We start from the raw sequence: 12,086 nt of genomic DNA, 5'->3' as shown, positions 1-12,086 counted from the left end.
TCATCCTTCTCGTAGAATCTTTCTTTCTCACTGGAATAAACCTTTGCTGAGAGTTATGAAATATCTCCTTAAATGTCTGCCACTACTTATCTACCGTCTTACCCTTTAATCTATTTTCCCAGTCCACTTTAGCCAACTCTGTCTTCATACCTTTGTAATTGCCTTTATTTAAGTTCAGGACACTAGTTTCAGACCCAGGTTTTTCACCCTCAAATTGAATTTGAAATTCTATCATGCTATGATCACTCTTCTAGAGGATCCTTTACAATGAGATCATTAATTAATCCTGTCTCATTACACGTTACCAGATCTAAAATAACCTTCTCCCTGGTTAGTTCCACAATGTATTGTTCTAAGAAACCACCCCGAATACACTCTATGAACTCGTCCTCAAGGCTACCATGGCAATTTGATTTGTCAAATCTATATGAAGATTAAAATCTCCCATGACTGTTGCAGTACCTTTCTTACAAGCCCCCATTATTTCTTGATTTATACACTGTCCTACAGTGTAGCTACTGTTAGGGGGTCTATAGACTGCTCCCACCAGTGACTTCTTTCCATTACTATTTCTTATCTCCACCCAAACTGATTCTACATCTGGATCTTCTGAGCCAATATCATTTCTCACCACCGCACTGATCTCATCCTTTATTAACAGAGCTACCCCACCTCCTTTTCCTTTTTGCCTATCCTTCTGAAATGTCAAATACCCTTGAATATTCAGTTTCCAGCCTTGGGGCTAGATTTTCAGTATAGACAGTTTTGGGGCGCTAACCTTAGCGCCCGCCCGAAGTTAGCGCCCGCCCCAAAGTAGCGCCCCATTGCCGGAAATTCAGTGGCTTCGCCCTAAGAGGTTGGTGGAGCGCTAAAAGAGGCGTTCCACTACTATCTTTAGGCGCTAAGCCGGCGGTGCAGAGCGCAACACCCGAGCTCGGGCGCAGCGCACGGCAGACACTCTGGTGCCAGTGAGCTCTTAAAGGGGAAGGGTGCATGTGTTTTTTTCAAAGGCAGAGTCTGGGGGGGAAAACAGGAGGAGGAGGAGGAGGAGGAGGAGGAGGAGGAGGAGGTGGTGGTGGTGGTGGTGGTGGTGGTGGTGGTGGTGGCCGGAAACATAAATACACCGTTCACAACAACACACTGGATCCTTCCACACAACACATGCAGACTGCCTTTTATAGTGCAGGAGGAGTGCCCTTTAATTTGCGCTCCCCAGGGTGTGTTGCGTTCCATTTTACAAACGCTCTGGACGCCAGCCGCACAATGGGGCGGTCCGACTGAAGTTTGGATTCGGGGCAGCCAAAGGGCGTTGCATGAGGATGTGACGTCATTTTCTGCGCGCGCATCCGGGCGGCCGCTAAACTTTGCGCCGGCGCTAACGGGCAACTTAATTTGGGGCGGGGCGCAAACTGCGCTGCGCCCGGGCGCTACACGCATAGCGCCCGAAAATCACTTCTCTTAAGGCGCTAACTGCTGGCGCAAGCAACTGAAAATCTAGCCCTTGGTCCCTTACAACCACGTCTCTGTAATGGCTATCAAATCATACCCATTTATTTCTATTTGTGCCGTCAACTCATCTATCATGTTGCGAATGCTGCGTGCATTCAGATAAAGAGCTTTAAGTTTGTCTTTTTACCATTTTTCTCTATTTGTGGTGCACTCTTAAGTTTGTATGCTCTGTCTCTTCCTGTCACACTCTGGTTATCATTGGGCCAAGATTTTCCTTACCTCGGCGGGTCCGGGGCGCGTGATGTCGGAGATGGATTGTGGCTACGCTGCTGGCTCCATCCTGCTCTCGAAAACAAATTTACATTGATAGGGCTTGTTTAGCCCGCCCAGCGCATTTCCCGGTCCAATTAGAGGAAGCGGGTGTGGTGATGACATTCATGACGGGTCATCAGCTGGTTTCCTTAAAGGGCCACATTTCTTTTGACATTTGTGCTGTCAGTGTTCTACAGAATTGAAGCACTGCAAAACTGACAATGACTGCACAGGGGTGCAAGGTTGCACCTAGATTCTCCCATGACTCCCTCCATATGCTTGGTCCTCTTCCCTTCCAATGAGCAGAAGACACCTCCCCAGGAGACCAAAACAGCCTGGTTGCACATTGCAGAGGAGGGCACAAGCAGGGATGTGGTCAGGAGGACCTGAGTAAAGTGGCACAAACGTTTCAATGATCTCATTAGATCACAAAATGTTAGTGCAAAGCCACACTCAACCTCCTGTTGTGCCTCTCATCACATCCCCGTCACTCTGCCTTCCCTACCCTACTCCTACACATCCTTATTCACACTAACTTACCTTGCACCTCCACCCATACCAACCCGCTGTCAAAAAAAAAACACTTTCCCATCCGACCTGCCACCGATCCCACCCACTGACACCTCGTTAAATTCCGGCCCTGGTGTTTATTTGACTCAGAAGGAAAGAGGTCTTAAGCTGCAATTTGGCAGTTGTAGTGCACTGCTGCATTTTGGAAGTCTTGCCCATAGAGCGACAGTGATGCATTCTGGGAGCTGCTGTCTGTTACCTGGTCAAGCCTGTTCAGGCACCTGACAAAATGATAGTTCTAGGAAGTCCCATGAGCTCAATGCCCAGGGTTCTCTGAAAGAGTTAGGCACCTGAAAGAAAACATTTCAAAACTCAAAACATAGAAACATAGAAGATAGGAGCAGGAGTAGGCCATTCGGCCCCTCGAGCCTGCTCCGCCATTCAATGAGATCATGGCTGATCATCCATAAAAGGAACTATACAGGTAAGTCTAATCATTTTCTTGTGAATTTTGTAATGTTTTATGCCTTTAATGTGTTGGAAATATCACAGAGTGCTCACATAACTGAAAATTCAAGGGGGGAGAAATTGGGCTTTATAGGCCATCTTGGTAAAGGGGTTTGCATGTGCGCACCTAATGACTGCTGGCAGCATGCAGAGCGGGCATATTATGACGTCAGTCAGTGTGCAACGCTTATTTGACACCAGCACTGCCATTTGTGAATTCCATGCTCCAGCCTATGCCCTGCCTTAACCTTGCACAGCTGAACACAATGTTAGAAAGCATGAAGGACCCCCTTAAAGGGATCATGGACTACTTACAGGTTAGTTGCTGGATTAGTTCTTCTGTCTGCTGGTGTAATTGTATGCGTTTTTAGATTTTTCCTAGACTTTCCAAGAGTTTCAATAGTCTACAGGGAGTGGTCTGGCTGGCCCTGAAGTGCTTTTTTGTTCATTTAAAATTTGTGCTGAAACAAGTTGCTTCCAGATGTGGCTGTCATGGTTGAATAGCTGCCAGTGTGTGCGAGCCGTGTGTGTTGTGGGTGCTTGGCTTGCAACAGTGTGCCAGGGTGATATAAAGCATATGAATATTAGGGTTGAGTACTGATTGATAGAGATTGTTGGTAGATGGGTGATGGGGATGTAGTGAATTGAGCAGTGGCTGAGTCTAGTGGTGTAGCTGGTACGATGTGCCATATGATGAACTCACTGACCTTGACAACTCGTGTAAGATCATTAAATTTCTCCCTGCACTGCATTCATGTTCTTGGAGCAACACTCCTGACATTGACTTCCGCTGCCATTTGTTCCCACTGCCTCCTGGACATCTGTCTGGAGGGCCTCCTGCTCCCTGCAGATACAAGACTCTTTGGGCTCAATTTTCAGTGAGCCATGGAGTAGGGCTTGGAGGCATGCGGGGGGTTAAAATCGCAAAAACTGGCGGGCGGGTCCCCCCCGCCTGGTTCCCGACTCCGAGCAATTTTAACTCGGGCGTGTCTGATGGTCCTGACTCCGTCCTGCATCCAACAGGCGGGACTGGTCTTTAAGGCCCTTAATAACCAGTAAATGGCCTCTATAATCCTATTTTAACAGGCCCTTGCAAATTTAACCCTTTTCCCACGTAAAACACGCATGCTGGGAAACACGAATTTGAAACCTGGCGGGAGCACTGTTGGATTGCTGACTATCAACTGCAGGTCAACCATTAAAGAGAAGATTTGATCAGCCATCATTTGCAGGTGGCAAGACGTAGTGGACTCAGGTCTGGTGCAACTTTTAGAAGGCTTAACCATGCCTGTGGAAGGTTGGAGCCTCACACCCATCTCCAGTGTGACCCCCTGGGAAACCCTTCTCACAACCTTCACTCAGCACTTCCTCAACGGAGGCATATACCAGAAGCATGGGAGCCATGTACTTCCTTCCCATCTGGGCATTAGAGGAGCTCGAGCACCAGCAGTGGCACCAGCAGAACCAGGAACAACAGCAGCACCAGCAACAGCAGCAGCAGCAGGAGCGCCAGGCTGCTGCTCACCCACCTGAGGCTGCACAGGCCAGAAAGGGCCAGCGCCTGGAAGCCCGTCGGCGCATGAGATACCCCCCAAACAGGATCTACAGACACAGGGTCAGCTATCTCAACGGCCTAGAAATTGAGTTGACGCCGCGCCAGGGCTTTAGCGCCGGAAATTTAGCGCCGGCGCTAATTCCCTTGCGCGCGCCAAAAATTCAGTAGCGCCGCGCCCAGACGGCTGCCGGCGCTACTGGCGGGCGTGAGTGCCTCCCAATGGGCGCTGAGTGCCGAATTGCGGCGCTAATCCGGCGCTGCGGCACCCGATGCGGTGCGGCAGGCTGGGGAAGTGCAGGCCTCCTCCTCCCGTTAAGGAGGCGCTGCCTTCACCCGATCGCTGGCCGTTTGATTTTTTCAAAAATGAGCCCGGCACCTCGGACAAGTGCCGGGCTTGCAGGCCAGATGCATCTGTTCCGTGGGGGGGGTGGTGGAGGAGTCCGGGGAGGGAGGTGCGGGCAGGCGGCCGGCGGGAAAGCGGCCGGCCGCCACGCGACCTTAATGCGCCGGCGCTAACTTGTGTAAGACTCGGTTGCCAGAGTCTTAGTTGCGGCTGCCACGGGCGAGGCGGCCGCAACTGAATTTCGGCGCTGGGGCCCGTCGGCATGGCAACCGGGACGCTGCGCACACCGATGACGTCATCGGTGCCGGCGCAGCGCTACCGGTGCAACGCCGCTTTAGGGCCCCAGGGAATTTTTCAACTGGCCATAACTCTGGCGCTAGTCCCTCTAGCGCCTCAAAAGCGGCGCTAAGGCTAGTGAATTTCTAGGCCAACATGTCTGAGCAGCAGTGCCAAAGGCGACTCCGACTGACATCTGCGCAATGCTACAGAAAGACCTGCAACCCAGAGGACCAGGTGGACAAGCATTACCAGTGGCCATCAAAGTCACCACCGCAATCAACTTTTTTGCCTCAGGCTCATTCCAGGGATCAACAGCAGACATCAGTGGCATCTCCCAGGTGGCTGCACACACTTGCATCACGCAGGTAACCGATGCCCTCTTTGCCCTCACGCACAATCACATCCATTTCTCCAAGGATCGAGCAAGTGTCACAGCGCGAGCGGTTGGATTAGCTAATCTGGCAGGCTTTCCAAGGGTGCAGGGCATCGTTGACTGCACACATGTGGCCCTTAGGGCACCCCATCGCCATCCAGGTATTTTTGTCAACCGCAAGGGCTTCCACTCCCTCAACGTTCAGCTGGTGTGTGACCACAAGAAGGAAGTTTTGCCTGTTTGTGCCATGTACCCTGGCAGTTGCCATGACTCCTTCACACTGCGCCAGTCTAGTGTGCCTCCACTATTCAGTCTGCCAAACCAACTTAATGGATGGCTACTTGGAGACAAGGGCTATCCCCTGAGGACGTGGCTAATGACACCATTGAGGAGGCTAGCCAACGAAGCTGAGGAGAGCTACAGCTCCAGCCACATTTCCACCAGATCCATTATCGAGCAAACCATCGGTTTGCTGAAGATGCGCTTCAGATGCCTGGATAGATCAGGTGGAGCCCTACAGTACTCAGCAGCCAGGGTCTCCAGAATCGTCATGATTTGCTGTGCACAGTGTCGTGGCATGCAGATTCCTGAGGACCAAGTGGCTCCTCATATATCCTCCTCAGATGAGAAGGAGGAGGAGGAGGAGAGCAAAAATGAACATCTTGCAGAGGCCCATCAACAAGCGGTAGCAGTACGTGAGAACATTGCTGCCCGGGATGCAAGGAACGCACTCATCCTGGCCAGATTTGCAAACACTTTTGCCTTGTTGCTTCTTACCAGAGCATTGACAATGGCCAAGAACCAGAGGATTCCTAGCACTCTGACCACCATACTGACAGTTGCAAGTATGCTAAGCTCTCAATGTGGAAGTACCACTAGCGAAATGACAGATGATACAACTGCAACATTTGCCATCAGAAATTTTATGTACATTAACGAAGTGATGGCATTTTTTCTGCAGCTCCCTCACACTGTACAGTCAAGAAGCTTGGCAGTCTGCAGAAGAAGCAAGGCTTGCTGTGGACCTTAAATGCAGCAGCAATGATGACATCATCAGAGGGGACTTTCAGTCATGAAAAACCCATTTGCAAAGGCTTCCCACACGTTGGAAATCAATTGGCCACTTAAGTTAAAATTGCATCAGTCTCCCACATCCATTTAGATGTGTGTGGGAAACACGAAATTCAGATAACACGACACCATCCTGCACCTGAGTTAAAATCGCCACCTCTGTTTCCACCTCTTCCACCAAGACCTCTAGTGCAGTGTCTGAAAATCTTGGAGCATGCTCTCTTGCATGTTCAGCCATTGCTCAAAGTATCAGAGCAAAGATTCAGTTTTCAAATGACTCCCACCACTTCTTGCAACCACAATGCACCTCCCCTTTAAGAGGTGCAGGCTGCCATTAAGTAGCATTAGCCATTCATGATATCCGGCCCCTGCTAGTGTGTGCAGCCAATGAACACTGCAAGCAGTAATCATGTAAAACAGCAGGCAGCACGAATTTTCCGTGCTGTCTGCAATGCAATGAATGGGCAAGGGTGAATTGCATACCGTGATCCCCATGCCTTTTTTCAGGGGTTAGTCAATTTCTCCCAAGATTTTTTAATATTTTGAGTGATTTCATTGTTTTCCCTGCTGCATCTTGTTAGTTCCTTTATTTGAAGCTATTTGCTGACTGCTGATTTTTTTTTGTACTTTTTGTACACCATCGTTGGTTCTTAATTGGTAGATTTAGTGTACACTTTTACTGCCTCATTGTGGTCAGAGAGCATTTTTTTTTATTCATTCACGGGTTATGGGCATCACTGGCAAGGCCAGCATTGATTGCCCATCATCAATTGCCCTTGAGAAGATGGTGATAAGCCGCCTTCTTCAACCGCTATAGTCTGTGTGGTGAAGGTACTCCCACAGTGCTGTTAAGGTGGGAATTCCAGGATTTTGATCCAGCGATGATGAAGGAATGGTGATATATTTCCAAGTCAGGAAAAGTTGGAGGGGAACTTGAAAGTGGTGGTGTTCCCATGTGCTTGCTGACCATGTCCTTCTAGGTGGTAGAGGATGCGGATTTGGGAGGTGGAAAAAGCCTTGGCGAGTTGCTGCAGTGCATCTTGTAGATGGTATACACTGCAGCCAAGGTGCGCCAATGGTGGAGGGAGTGAATGTTTAAGGTGGTGGATGGGGTGCCAATCAAATGGGCTGCTTTGTCCTGGATGGTGTCAAGTTTCTTGAGTGTTCTTGGAGCTGCACTCATCCAGGCAAGTGAACAGTATTCCATCACACTCCTGACTTATGCCTTGTACATGGTGGAAAGCCTTTGGAGAGTCAGGAGGTGAGTCTCTTGCTGCAGAATACCCAGCCTCTGACCTACACTTGTAGCCACAGTATTTATGTAGCTGGTCCAGTTAAGTTTCTGGTCAATGGTGACCCCCAGGATGTTGATGGTGGGGGATTTGACAATGGTAATGTAGTTGAATGTCAAGGGGAGGTCGTTACACTCTCTGTTGTTGGAGATAGTCATTGCCTGATACTTGTGTGGCAGAAATGTTCCTTGCCACTTATTGCCCCAAGCCTGAATGTTGTCCAGTTCTTGCTGCATGCGGGCATGGACTGAATACTGTGCAATCATCAGCGAACATCCCCACTTCTGACCGTATGATGGAAGGAAGGTCATTGATGAAGCAGCTGGAGATGGTTGAGCCTAGGATACTGCCCTGAGGAAGTCCTGCAGTGATGTCCTGGGGCTGAGATGATTGGCCTTCAACAGCCACAACCATCTTCCTTTGAATGACTCCAGCCACTGACTTCAATTTTACTAGAGCTCCTTGATGCCACACTCAGTCAAATGCTGCCTTGATGTCAAGGGCAGTCACTGACTCCTCACCTCTTGAATTCAACTCTTTTGTCCATACGAACATATGAACATACGAACTAGGAGCAGGAGTAGGCCACTTGGCCCTTCGAGCCTGCTCCGCCATTCAATAAGATCATGGCTGATCCGATTACTCCACATTCCCGCCTACCCCCGATAACTTTTCACCCCCTTGCTTACCAGGAATCTATCTACCTCTGCCTTAAAAATATTCAAAGACTCTGCTTCTACCGCCCTCTGAGCAAGAGAGTTCCAAGGACTCACGACCATCTATGAGAAACAATTTATCCTCATCTCTGTCTTAAATGGGTGACCCCTTATTTTTAAACAGTGACCCCTAGTTCTAGATTCTCCCACAAGAGGAAACATCCTCTCCACATCCACCATGCCCAGACCCCTCAGGACCTTATATGTTTCAATCAAGTGACCTCTTACTCTTCTAAACTCCAGCCTAGCCTGTCCAACCTTTCCTCATGAGACAACCCGCCCATTCCAGGTATTATTCTAGTAAACCTTTTCTGAACTGCTTCCAATGCATTTACATCCTTCCTTAAATAAGGAGACCAATACTGTACACAGTACTCCAGATGTGGTCTCACCAATGCCCAGTATAACTGAAGTATAACCTCCCTACTTTTGTATTCAATTCCCCTCGCAATAAACAATAACATTCTATTAGCTTTCCTAATTACTTGCTGTACCTGCATACTAACCTTTTGCGATTCATGCACTAGCACACCCAGATCCCTCTGCATCTCAGAGCTCTGCAATCTCTCACCATTTAGATAATATGCTTCTTTTTTCCTCTTCCTGTCAAAATTGACATATTTACATTTTCCCACATTATACACCATTTGCCAGGTCTTTGCCCACTCACTTAACCTATCTATATTCCTTTGTAGCCTCCTTATGTCCTCTTCACAATTTACTTTCCTACCTATCTTTGTGTCATCAGCAAATTTAGCAACCATACCTTCGGTCCCTTCATCCAAGTCATTTACATAAATTGTAAAAAGTTGAGGCCCCAGCACTGATCCCTGTGGCACACCACTCATTACATCTTGCAAATCAAAAAATGCCCCATTTATGCCTATTCTCTGTTTCCTGTTAGCTAGCCAACTTCTATCCATGCCAATATGTTACCCCCTACACCATGAGCTTTTATTTTCCGCAATAACCTTTGATGTGGCACCTTATCAAATGCCTTCTGGAAATCTAAGTACAGTACATCTACTGGTTCCCCTTTATCCATAGCACATGTTACTTCCTCAAAGAACTCCAATAAATTGGTTAAACTTGATTTCCCTTGCACAAAACCATGTTGACTGCCTGATTACTCTGAACTTTTCTAAGTGCCCTGCTATAACATCTTTAATAATAGCTTCTAAAATCTTCCCTATGACAGATGTTAAGCTAATTGGCCTGTAGTTTCCTGTTTTCTGTCTCCCTCCCTTTTTGATTAAAGGAGTTACATTTGCTATTTTCCAGTCTAATGAAACAGCTGAGCACACTGGATACAGCAAAGTCTGTGGACCCCAACAATGTCCCAGCTGTAGCCTTGTGCTCCAGGACCAGCTATACCTCTAGCCAAGCTGTTCCAGTACAGCTACAACACTGGCAACTGCCCGACAAAGTGAAAAATTGCCCAGGTATGTCCTGTCCACAAAAAGCAGGACAAATCCAATTCGGCCAATTACCACAGCCTACTGTCAATCATCCATACTTGAATCAAGGCTGTAATGAGGTCTGGAGCAGAGTGCTCCTGGCAGAATCCAAACTGAGCTTTGGTGAGCCGGTTATTGGTGAGTAAATGCCGCTTCATAGCACTGTTGACGACACCTTCCATCACTTTGCTGATGATTGACAGTAGGCTGTGGTCATTGGAGCTTGTCCTGGAGCACAAGTCTACAGCTGGGACGTTGTTGAGGCCCACAGACTTTGCTGTATCCAGTGCGCTCAGCTGTTTCTTGACATCACGTGGAATGAATTGAATTGGCTGAAGACTGGCTTCTATGATGGTAGGGGCCTCAGGAGGAGGCCGAGATGGATCATCCACTTGGCACTTCTGGCTGAGGATGATTGCAAGTGCTTCATTGAGGATGGTGATGTTTATGGAGCCTCCTCCTGTTAGTTGTTTAATGGTCCACCACCATTCATGACTGGATGTGGCAGGACTGCAGAGCTTTGATCTGATCTGTTGGCTGTGGGATCGCTTTGGTCTATCTATAGCATGCTGCTTCTGCTGTTGTTGTGCATCATGAATATGACATTTGAGTCAGTTGAGTGCAAGTGACACATTTCGCTTGTGCAAGTGTTGACGCCTGAGGCATGATGAACACAGACATGTGCTAGCTGTAAAGTTAATGCATGCTGACCAGCCATTCATGTTGGAGTAGTTTTGCAACATATGTTAAAATGTGCGCTCTGGAATTTTTTCACACTTAATGTACAAATAATATGGGCTTTAATGGTGAAATCCGGGCTCATAATTTTGTAGAACTGTAGAAAGCCTTCGTAGATTTTTTTGTCTGCTTTATTTCTACCCCTACAGAATGGATTAATGAGCAATAGGAAAAATGAGAAAAAAATGAATTTTGTTTTTAAGGCCTGAAGGAACAAGTTCATATTTTGCGGTTACATGGTCAAATTAAAATCAGCGGGCTCGAAATTCAGTTATGCCCCGTTTGGGGGCGGTAACCGAGTAAAGGTCAGACATTTAGTACCCAGCACGGAAGTGCCGCCCCGGCAGCTAAACTCGGCTTACCGCCCTGCACAGGAAGTGGAGAGCAATCTAGGGCGGTACTCAAGATGATTTTGGGGCGCGACCAGAAGGGCTCCGCGGGGGCTGCCGCATTTCAATGCCCCTCGCCTTCAGCTAAAGGAGAGGGCCGCTGCGCACTCTGCAGGGCAACCAACAGCCCACACTAGGCCTCCAGGGCGGTGTGGTGCCGCGGCCGCAGTCTGACACCGAAACACGGTGCCGGGCAGTGCGATGGCAGGCAGGACCATAGAAATATAGAAACATAGAAACATAGAAGATAGGAGCAGGTGTAGGCCATTCGGCCCCTCGAGCCTGCTCCGCCATTCAATGCGATCATGGCTGATCATCCAAATTCAGTACCCGGTCCCTGCTTTCTCCCCATACCCCTTGGTCCCTTTAGCCTTAAGAAATATATCCAACTCCTTCTTGAATATATTTAATGTATTGGCCTCTACTGCCTTCTGTGGTAGAGAATTCCACAGGTTCACCACTCTCTGGGTGAAGAAATTCCTCCTCATTTCTGTCCTGAATGGCCAACCCCTTATCCTTAGACTGTGACCACACCACGGCGCAACATGGAGGGCCGACCTGGTGCTTGGCCCAAAAAAGAAAATGGCGGCGTGGGTCGTGGCCGCACCCCCCCTTTAACTACTGCCCCACGAGCAGAGGTTGGCCCGGTTCATGACCCGCGAGGCTGATGCTGACACTGCCCGCGGCAGCTTCACAGGGCGCAGCTGATTTTCTGCTGCGAGGGGCTAAATGGTCGTGGTGCACAGCGATGACGGCAGGCGCAAAGGAGATGAATTTCTAGCTTGTTCACACCTGGATTTTATGAGCTTAAGGAAGGAAAGATTCCAAAGTACCACCACAGCAGTGAAAGAAGTGAACAGTACAGGGGAGTTTTGTGCCTGCTGGTATGGGTATTGGCAGGTAGACCACAGTACACCAGGAAGGGGAAAGATGAGGGCAAGCCTGGAAAACAAAAGGCATAGGAGGGACAAGACTCACAGCAGGTGGGGGACTTCAATGTCCATCACCAAGAGTGGCTCGGTAGCACCACTACTGACCGAGCTGGCCGAGTCCTGAAGAACATAGCTGCCAGTCTGGGCCTGCGACAGTTGCTGA

This window comes from Somniosus microcephalus, chromosome 20 (assembly GCF_052327205.1).
Source record: "Somniosus microcephalus isolate GS21.2 chromosome 20, FLI_Smic_1.0, whole genome shotgun sequence".
Lineage (NCBI taxonomy): Eukaryota > Metazoa > Chordata > Chondrichthyes > Squaliformes > Somniosidae > Somniosus > Somniosus microcephalus.
This window is presented reverse-complemented; position numbering follows the sequence as displayed.